The sequence below is a fragment of the Eumetopias jubatus genome, unplaced genomic scaffold (genome assembly GCF_037043125.1).
Source record: "Eumetopias jubatus isolate StellerSeaLion01/CBP00866 unplaced genomic scaffold, mEumJub1_p1.0 scaffold_4, whole genome shotgun sequence".
NCBI lineage: Eukaryota > Metazoa > Chordata > Mammalia > Carnivora > Otariidae > Eumetopias > Eumetopias jubatus.
The window spans coordinates 158,875,393-158,885,002 of NW_028274810.1; positions in this window are offsets into that span (position 1 = coordinate 158,875,393).

Consider the following 9,610-nt stretch of genomic DNA (forward strand, 5'->3'; position numbering starts at 1 on the left):
GCTCAGTATTAAGCGTCTGCCTTCAGCTCAGGTCATGATCCCAGGGTCCTGGGATTGAGCCCCGCATCGGGCTCCCTGCTCCGCGGGAAGCCTGCTTCTCCCTCTCCCACTCCCCCTGCTTGTGTTCCCTCTCTTACTGTGTCTCTCCCTGTCAAATAAATAAGTAAAAAATATTTTTAAAAAAGAATATATAATAATCATATTTATACACACCCAACATTGGAGCACATAAATATATTAAGCAAATATTAAGAGATCTCAAGGGAGAAATAGACAATAATAAAATAATAGTAGGGGACTTCAATATACCACTTCCAGCAATTGATTGATCATTCTACAAAAACTCAATCAGAAGAAACTTATTTTATGAGGGTAGCATTACCCTGATACCAAAGCCAGATAAGGACAACAGAAGAAAGAACAACTATAACCAATATCCCTGAAAAAAATAGATGTAGAAATATTAGTAAATTGAATTCAGCAACACATTAAAAGGATCATACACCATGACCAAGTTGAATTTATCCCTGGAATGCAAAGATGACTCAACATATACAAATCAAAAAATGTGAAAGACCGTATTGATAGAATGAAAGATGAAAATCATATGATTATCTCAATAGATGTGGAAAAAAAGCTTTTTACAAAATACAACATCCTTTCATAAATACAAACCTTCAACAAATTGGGTATAGAAGGAATGTACCTCAAAATAATAAAGCCCATATAAGACAAACCCATAGCTAATACTGCACTCAATGGTAAGTGATTGAAAGCTTCCTCCAAGATCAAGAACAAGACAAAAGTGTCCACGCTCACCACTCCTATTCAACATAATACTGGAGGTGCTAGTAAGGCAATCAGGCAAGACAATAAATAAATAAATAAATAACATTCAAATCAGACAGAATGAAGTAAAACTGTCACTATTTGCAGATGACATAAATTTATATATAGAAAATCTTAAAGACTCAACCAAAAATTTGTTGGAATGAATCAACAAATTCAGTACAGTTGCAGGATATAAAATCAACTTACAGAATTCATTTGCATTTCTATACACAGATAATTAAACATCTGAGAAAGAAATAAAGGAAACTATCCCACTAATAGCATCAAAAAGAATAAAATCCTTAGTTATAAATTTAACCAAAAATGTGAAAGACCCATACAATGCAAACTATAAGACTTTGATGAGAGAAATTGAAGAAGACACAAGTGGAAAGATATGCCATGTTCACAGATAAGAATTAATATTTTTAAAATGCCCATACTACCCAAAGCTATCTATAAATTCAACACAATCCTTATAAAAATCCCAATGGAATTTTTATAGAAATAGGAAAAACAATCCTAAAATTTTAAGAGAACTACAAAAGACCATGAATAGCCAAAGTGGTCATGAGAAAGAAGTACAAAACTGGAGGCATCACACTTCCTGAAGATATAGTAAATAAAACAGTATGGTTATAGCATAAAAAGAGACACATAGACCAATAAAACAGAATGGAGAGCTCAGAAATAAACCTCAGAATTTAAAATTAATTCATATTTGAAAAGAAGCCAAGAACACTCAATAGGGAAAGGACAGTCTTTCAACAAATGATGCTGAAAAAACTGGACAGCCACATGCAGAAAAAAAAAATTAGACACCTATATTGCACCACTCACAAACATTAACTCAAAAGGTATCAATGACTTAAATATAAGACCTGATACCATAAACTTCGAGAATAACACATAGGGAAGACACTCCATGATATTGGTCTTGGCAATGACTTTTGGCACAAGCAACAAAAGCAACAATCAACAAATGGAATGGCATCAAAATATAAATTTTTCTGTACAGCAAAAGAAACCATCAAAATGGGAAGGCAGTCTGTGGAGTGGGAGAAAAGATTTGCAAACCAGCCATCAATAAGGGTTTAATATCCAAAATAATAAAGCATTCATACAATTCAATGACAAATACATAAAGCATTCATACAATTCAATTCAGAAACAAAGATCCTATTAAAAATGGGCATAGGAACTGAATAGACATTTTTCTAAGAATACATACAAATGGACAACGGGTACATGAAAAGGTGTTCAACATCACTAATCATCAGAGAATGCAAATGAAAACCACAATGAGATATCACCTTATACCTGTTAGAATGGCTATATTCAAGAAGATAAGAGATAGCAAGTTTTGGTCAGGATGTTGAGAAAAGAGAACCCTTGTGCACTTGTTGGAATGTACATTGGGTCAGTCCTATGGAAAACAGTATGGGATTCCTCAAGAAAATAAAAATAGAGCTACCATATGATCTAGCCATTCCACTGCTGAGTACATATCCAAAGGAAATGAAAACAGGATATTGAAAAGATGTCTACAGCCCCATGTTAATTACAGCATTATTCACAATAGTCAACATATGGAAACAACCCAATGTCTGTCAATGGATGAATGAATACAGAAAAAGTGAGATATACATGTGTGTGCATAAATACACATGTGCGCACACACACACACACACACACACACGAATATTATTTCACCATGAGAAAGAAGAAAATCCTTCCATTTACAACAACATGAATGGACCTAAAGGGTGTTATGCTGAGTGAGATAAGTCAGAGAAAGGTAAATACTGTATGATATCACTTATATGTGGAATCCAAAAAGGATGAACTCATAAAAACAGAGTGAAATAATGGTACCAGGGGCTAAGGGGTGGGAGAAGTGGAGAGATGCTGTTTAAGGGTACAAACTTGCAACTGAGAGATAAATAAGTTCTGGATAATTAAGTTCTAATACATAACATAGTGATAATAGCATACTGTATTATAAACTTCAAAGTTGCTAAGAGACGAGATCTTAATCATTCTTACCACAAAAAAAAGAAGTGATAATTATGAGACATGGGAGAGTGTTAGCTAGTGCTACAATAGTAATTATATTGCAATATATAAATGTACCAAATCAACATGTTGTATACTTTAAATTTATGCAATGTTATATGTCAACTCTGTTAAAAAACCACTGAACTATTTTTTAAAAACTAGTTCATTTAATATAGTAGAAAAAATTCTAAATCTGAAATCATAACTCCTATATCTTTATTCTGGTTCTCCCAATTATAAAATTTAAACAACTTTTATTTAAACTCTCTGCATCTCATTTTCCTCATCTATGTATTGCTGATGTTCAAATTAAAACATTACAGAGTTTGCTCAAGAATTTAGTAAGATTGTGTTTTTCAATGTTTGGCATATAATTTAATTCACTGTATAAATTTCTTTCTAAACTAAGTGCAGAATTATGTGTAAGGACCCAAATAATGGTTTATGAACAAAATTAGGGGGTAATTTGAAACACAGACTTAACATTTGGCTCTTATGTCCAGTTTTAAGCACGAAATTATACCATCCCTTAAAGGAAAGCAAATAAATGTACTGGCTCAATATTATAGTTTTAAATATTTATATGTATTTACATTATTCTCTTTGAGGTTCTCATAAACTGTATTGGACTAACTGTTTTAGTAGCAAGAAACATAAAATCCAAATCAAAACTTCAGAAAATAATTATAGGCTAAAGAACTTAAAAATTTAATGTTAATTATCAGAAGATGCAATTACCAAGAGAAGCTTGACCCAATAGATCAATATCATCAACATGTCATCTATCCATTCTATTAGCTACTATTTCAGCCTTTTCATCGGATTCTACATATGATTCTCTGCATTTCCCCAGTGTCTCCAGGCTGTTCCTCTGTAGTTATAAAAGTGTTTTGGCAGCCGCGACCACCTCCATTTTGTATCATAGTAAAGAAGAAAACAGTGATAGTTATGTATGGTAATTCTATACTAATGTTTGTACTCACTTTTTCCTATTATCCAAGATCATGTTACTTGGCCATTCCTATTCACTGTGGACAGGAAAATGTACTACTCCTACTGGCTTAAGTGAGTGAAGCCTTCCTCCTGGACTTGAGAGTAAAGTTACTTGACCCAAATTACAGGCAGAGAATGCAAAGGGATATATTATTCAAAGAAAAATAAGAGTAAATATCTTTGATTGGGCTCTCCCAAAAGCGGATTTTAAGACAACATTGTGAACACAAGGTGACATTTGGTTGTTAATCTCAGCTAGCAGGATGAAGAAATGAAAATATAAAGGGTGAAGCTTCAAAAAGTGTTCCATGTAGGCAACTGGTGTTCAATATTATCGGAATATTTTGAAAGACTCTGTAACCCAAACAGTAGATGAGAAGACCTATTGATCACTGGTTGATAGCTACTTCAAAGAATGGTAACTCACTACCACTTCCTCCTTGGTTGATGGGAAAGCAGAGTAGGGGTCAGAAGTCAGAGAAAGGCTTTATTCCAAGACACAGGTACTTGCAGTTGGAAGAAATTAGGTCTAGGTACACAGGAATGTTGTGTTGATAGGTATGTTTCTACTATGCCAACTGTGCATATTCAGCCTTTCATATAGTAATATAGGTGTAATTTTTAAAAAAGACTATGTAGATGCTTGAGAATCCAGAAACAATATCTACCATCCTGGTTCTAAAAATATAATCTCCAATTTGTAAGTATAAATGATATTCATTTAGCTGCTTTTAAACAATTATTTTGTATAAATGTACAATGTAATTATCTTGGCTACATTCAGCTAAAATAAGTAATCTCCACTCAAAACTTTTAAATAAGATTTTTCTTTTGAAAATATTTCTGTTTCTAAAACATATATAAAATTACATCTAAATAAAAATGTATCTTATTTAAAATCTAAAATCAAATGGCTCATACTTATATATTATTTTTAATAGTAAAAGAACATTTACTGAGCAATTTTCCTCACAATTGTCACTAAAAGTCTATTGGTAAATATGGTATTTTACATTTCAGCTTTCTATATAAGCAGGTATTTTAATTTTCTACCTGCCTAAAAAAGTTATAGTCAATACGGAAATAATCTTACATATCTGGGATGAACGACTTCAAGTGATGAAGTAAAAGACATCGTGTATAATATTGTCTAAGTCATATCAAACAATAGTGGATATTGCTAGTTGCCTACCCAACATTCATTCCCCTCCTTAATAGAACTTCTTTCCTGGTGTCATCCACAGATCTCAGGGGAGTTGTTCAACCCTCAGTTTCAGGAGTCTTCTGTGTATTCAGTGATTAACTAAAGAAGTTATTATGTAATTCAGTGAAAGCCAATGAATTATAAGGGAATCTTTGTTATACCTACTGGAAATTTTATCTTAAGAAAGAGGTGTTGGAGAGCTACACCTGTCTCCTATGGATGAGAAAGAATATGATGGTCTTTGGATGTCATCATTAGCTCTTTATGCAAGAAAGTCATAAGATGAAGCTGACACTATACGTGGCAGAATGAAGATAGAGAAATAAAATCAGGGTAATAAATAACACTGTAGAATGAGGGGCACCTGGGTGGCTCAGTCTGCCTTCTGCTGAGGTCATGATCCCAGGGTCCTGGGATCAAGCCCTGCATCAGGTTCCCTGCTGAGCAGGGAGTTGCTTTTCCCTCTGCCTCTACCCCCCACCCAGCTTGTGCTTTCTCTCTTGCTCATTCCCTCTCTTTCTCTCAAATAAATAAAAATAAATAAAAAAATCTTTTTAAAAAAACTGTAGAATTACTGGTTCAATATTTTGAAGCTGGACACTTTATTAAATAAGCAAATCAATGTACTTATTGTTCAAACTAATATCTATATTTTCTTTGAGTGATACATACTGCAAAACTACTACTCTTAACCAGTCACATGTCTTAGTTTTAGCATTTTTAATCTATAACTTAGAAAATAAACTGTTTTGTGGATATTTTTAATTTTGTACATTATTATATATGATTTATACCTCTGTTTCACAAATACGTCAATCCCTTAGACTAGCAAGCTATTTTTTAGTTTTTATTTTACTTCCTGTGAGTTAACTACAGTGTTAATATTAGTTTCAAGTGTACAATATAGTGACTCAACAATTGCAGACATCACCAGGTCCTCATTAAAACAAGTGCACTCTTTAATTTCCATCACCTATTTAACACCCCCCCATAACCATCAGTTTGTTCTCTATGATTAAGAGTCTGTTTCTTGGTTTGCCCCCCCTTTTTTCCACTTTGCTTGTTTATTTCGTTTCTTAAATTCCACATATGAGTGAAATCGTATGGTATTTGTCTTTCTCTGACTGACTTATTTGGCTTAAAACTATACTCTCTTGCTCTATCCATATCCTTGCAAATGGCAAGACTGCATTCTTTTTTATGTTAGAATAATATTCCATTATATATATGTATATATATCACTTCTTCTATATCCATTCACCAATCAGTGGACACCTGGGCTGCTTCCATATATTGGCTGTTGTAAATAATGCTGCTATAAACATAGGGGAGCATGTATCCCTTTCAATTAGTGTTTTTGTATTCTTTGAATAAATACCCAGTAATGCGATTGTTGGATCATAGGATAGATCTATAAAAATAGATCTATTTTTAACTTTTTGAGTCACCTCCATACTGTTTTCCACACTGGCTACACCAGTTTGCATTCCCACCAACAGTGCAATAGGTCTCCTTTCTCTCCACATCCTAACACCTGTTGTTTCTTCTGTTGTTGATTTGAGTGAGTTACTTTTAAGGAACATTTCAATAAAGCAACAAAAAGGTTGTGGATAAGCATAGCTTCCCCAGATTCCTACGGTAGGGATAATATTTCTCACAGAATATAATATTGTTATTTGTGCATTTGATATCAGATTCAGATGTGAATAGATTTAAGAGGCAAACAATGTGATCTCCTTCTAGGAGTCCACTTGAAACTTAGTAATTAATTTTTCTTGAAGTACAACAGACTTCAAAAATTAATTCTTCATAATTTATTGCCTTTGTTTTTGTGAATGTCAGTTGATCAAAATTAAAAAACAGAAACAAAACAAAACAAAACAAAAAATAGCCCTGGAATCCAGTGATCAAGGAGACATAATCTGAAGGTCCAGCCATATAATGGTACTTTTTTCCTGAGGAATTCATCTATATTTAATGCCAACATGATAATAACAAAAAGGTAGTAAAGTTTTTCATAATTAGAGCTAATTAACTTTGGCCAAACTTTTCTATCATATCACCAGTGATGTCCCTAAGCCTTGATCCAATTATGGCCTGTAGATTGTGAAATCAGTAATGCATATAGGCCTTGTTCTTCTAAGACTTGAGAATTTAGGAGAGTAAATAAAAGTATGTAATTAACTCTAAGTGAGGCTTTATATTGGCATATTGGCCATAAAAGGAAATTGAAGGAGTGATAACTGTCAACATTTTTATGGGGCAATATATATACATATGTATGTATTTTATATGTATTTATATATTCACATGCTAAACATTTAATTTATGTATATTCATATTTATTTAAGTTTCCATAAACAAGTTAAATCTCACACCCTGTCCCATAACATAAATTGAGATTACACTTACATCATCTTCCATGTTCTAGTCAATCTCAAATCAAAGCAATGACACAATGAAAAACAGATCCACTCACTCTACCATTCTCTGCTTCTTATAACTCTGGAATTAGAAGCTAAATGAAACACTGGCACTTTAGCTTTACACTCAAGAGGAATTTTATCAGATAGAAATTGCCTTAGAGATTTACATTTTATTGGATGGACAAGTGACTTTGATGGTGACAGATGATATGCTAGGTTCTCTACGAATGTTTTGTAACTGCCCCTCCACTACCAATAAATATTGTTTAATATTTTTATCTCTGTAGCAACATACTTTATATAGCATATTTAAAATATAAATACAAGTTTAGTATGTTTGTTAACCAATGTTTTCACAGTTGCATTCCACAGATTGGCTATCTAGATAATATTAAATACTTAAAATAAGGAAAAGGAATAAAGCCATGCCATAATTTGAAATTAAGGCAACAAAGGATAATTCAGGAATGAAATGGATAATCTTAGGTACAAAATATAAGACAGGAGAGAGCAAATGGCTGACATGTGATAGTGCCTGGAGAAAATACACAACCAACGTGATATCACCTCGTTTCTGGTATTGTTAACAGAAGCTGACCATCATTTCAGTCTTAAAGTGACAATATATTAGGTTGAGAAGAAAAATAAATCTCTATAAAACAGAAGAGAGGAAAACTCAATAGCTTTGCTTCATTTTATATAACAAATTTTTTTCAACAGCAAAAAAAGTCAATATTGTCTATAGACCTAGCTGTATGTGGAGAAGGGGGGTAAAAATTCTACTATATTATTTACTCTTCTATATTGACTAAAAGGGAAGTGGATCATATTTGAATAAATACAAAGATACTTAGATACAAAGATATTTCTTCTCATGTCTCAATAGCATTTCTGCCTTTCAGTGACACTTGACTTCAAGTTTTATTCAGCAAATTATCAACTATTAACTAAATACCTGGCATATGGCAATACAAGAAAAAAGTCTCTGCTCGTGGAGCTTATATTCTAATGGAGAACTTAATGTCTGGTGGGAAGGCATTTTCATTTCCTAGAATGAATCACACTTTCCTATGTTGCTGGTTTCTGAAGTAGAGTTTCTCCTGTTTTCATAAAGTTATTCTTGCCTACTCCTACTCATTTCCCAATATCCCAAATATCATTTCTCCTGCAAGTTTTTCTAATCATACAAAACTGAGTTTAGTATACACAATTATATATCCTGAGACTATTTGATACTTACTCTATCAGTACTAATATATTTTACTGAAATAGAATTGACTTAATTAGATTTATAATTATTGTTGGGTCTATCCCAGTGCCTAAGAAAGTGCTTAGCACATAAAGGTTGCTGAATAAAATTCGTCTAATTGTGGGGCTGAACAAGCATTGTGTTATTATTAGGTAAATATGTTCTCTTGTTTATTCTAAAGTAGAATAAGTGTAAGGGTTAACTGTTTCTCAACCAGGCTATTTAGTTGAAAAATCTGATCAAACCTCTTTCTAACATTAAAGAATGGCCTGTTTCTTTCCATTTTTGTTTTTATTTTGATATTATTGGGTTACATCAAACAAACAAGTGAAATGAGTTAACATATATTTGGTGACTTATGAAACACACATTGAGAATATGGAGACTTAGACTGATGAAAATATCTTACTACTTTATTTAATATAATTGGTAAAATTGTTCCTGTTATGCTACATGTAATAGTGCATATAGATTCACTTTAAAAAATCAATATAATATTCAAACATATAAAGTACATTTATTAATCACATTGTAAAATAAGGAATTGGATGAACTGAGGAGGAAAAAATATAAAATTTCTAATTTTATAATTTGTACCTGCATGATCATGGCAAATTTCTTCATTTCTCTGAGCCTCTACTGTATTTTTTAAATTCAATTTTCTTATCGTTATGCCATCAAATGATACTATTTAAAATTTTGTACAACTTAATTACAGTATAACTGACAAAATTTTATATATTTAAGTTGTACAATGTGATGATTTGATATATGTATACACTGCAAAATGATTACACCAATCAAGTTAATTAACACATTCATCACTTCACATAGTTGCCCCTTTGTGTG